Consider the following 1,228-nt stretch of genomic DNA (forward strand, 5'->3'; position numbering starts at 1 on the left):
AGGAACTCCTGCTAGTTTGCTTCCCTATTCCTACTACTGGAAAAAATGACAGTTTTATTTTAGCAATTGGCAAAATAATGATGAAATTGCCAAAATTATATCTGCAATTTCACTTTATTATAAGCATGCTAAAATGACAAGTGGCTGTAGAATCATCACAAACAAAAATCCCAACGCCAAATTTATCCAATACATCGTATGCTCTTGTACATGCATGTAATAGAGACTAAAGGAGATCCTATTCAGTAGTTGTACATCTAACTCCTTACCATTCCTATAGGCATTGGAAAGGATGTTGCATCTCCAGCACTAACATCTCCAGAGAGACACTCAGTACCCCACTGGTAGGGGTTTATATGCAGCCGTGGAATCCCTGGAGCTGGACCTAACAAATAAAAATTATACACTAAGTTAATCAACATAATAATAATATTATTATAATTATCTATAGTTTCTTAATTATTGTTTGTGATTTCAACATACCATTTAAAGTAGCACCACCATGTGCCATTTGTTCCACTAGCTCTTCCAAAGTAAGATTATCAACGATATCCTATTATAAATGAAACTACTATAAAAATAGAAACTGGATACATAAAAGTTGCATACATAGAAATAGCATGTCATATTTTGTACCCCAATCAGCACATACCATAATCATGCCATGGGAATGATAACACAATTTGATGGGGACTTGATACTGGTGGGGAAGTGAGAAAGAAATTTGTAGCAAAACCACCAAATACCGTATATAGCACTTTAATTTTACAGACGTAAAATTTGCAGATTGATAAAATCAATTTTTCATGGAAATAACTTTTGCGGATTCACAATATTAGTACCATGCCTTTAATGGCAATTGAATTTTAGCGTATCTTTAATTTCCCGGTTGCATGCTAACCCACGAAAATAGCAAAAATTTTGCTCCTAAATAAAGCGCTATACGGTAATGTCAGTTGCAAGTTGTAAAGTACAAACATTAAAGTTTTCATGAAAGAATATTTGAATATTTTAAAAAGATTTGTGCAATTTGTATTTGGTCGTATTAAAGAAACCTCAAAAGAAACCTCAAAAGTGAGCAATGCGTGCCTCGTGTGATACCTTAACTCTGTCTTCGATTGAGAGTGACGTGTCTTGAACAGGAAAGAGAGCTTCAACGTGGTCACTGATGGCCAAACAACAAGCGAAAAGAAGAGGTACTGCAAACACTCTCATTTCTACCTTTTTG

At 34.6% G+C, this 1,228-nt stretch overlaps 1 long non-coding RNA gene across 1 annotated transcript; it reads right to left on the reverse strand.

Moving 5' to 3' along the window:
* Positions 1-264: 264 nt before the first annotated feature.
* LOC109592955 (uncharacterized) lies at positions 265-1,133 on the reverse strand. Its single transcript, XR_002190652.1, has 3 exons — positions 1,102-1,133; positions 484-553; positions 265-385 (listed from the first exon to the last, which is right to left on the reverse strand). It is a non-coding gene; the product is annotated as an uncharacterized LOC109592955 (long non-coding RNA).
* Between the last annotated feature and the right edge of the window lie 95 nt (positions 1,134-1,228).

Source organism: Amphimedon queenslandica, unplaced genomic scaffold (assembly GCF_000090795.2).
Source record: "Amphimedon queenslandica unplaced genomic scaffold, v1.1 AMPQUscaffold_3368_Cont24636, whole genome shotgun sequence".
Classification (NCBI taxonomy): Eukaryota; Metazoa; Porifera; class Demospongiae; order Haplosclerida; family Niphatidae; genus Amphimedon; species Amphimedon queenslandica.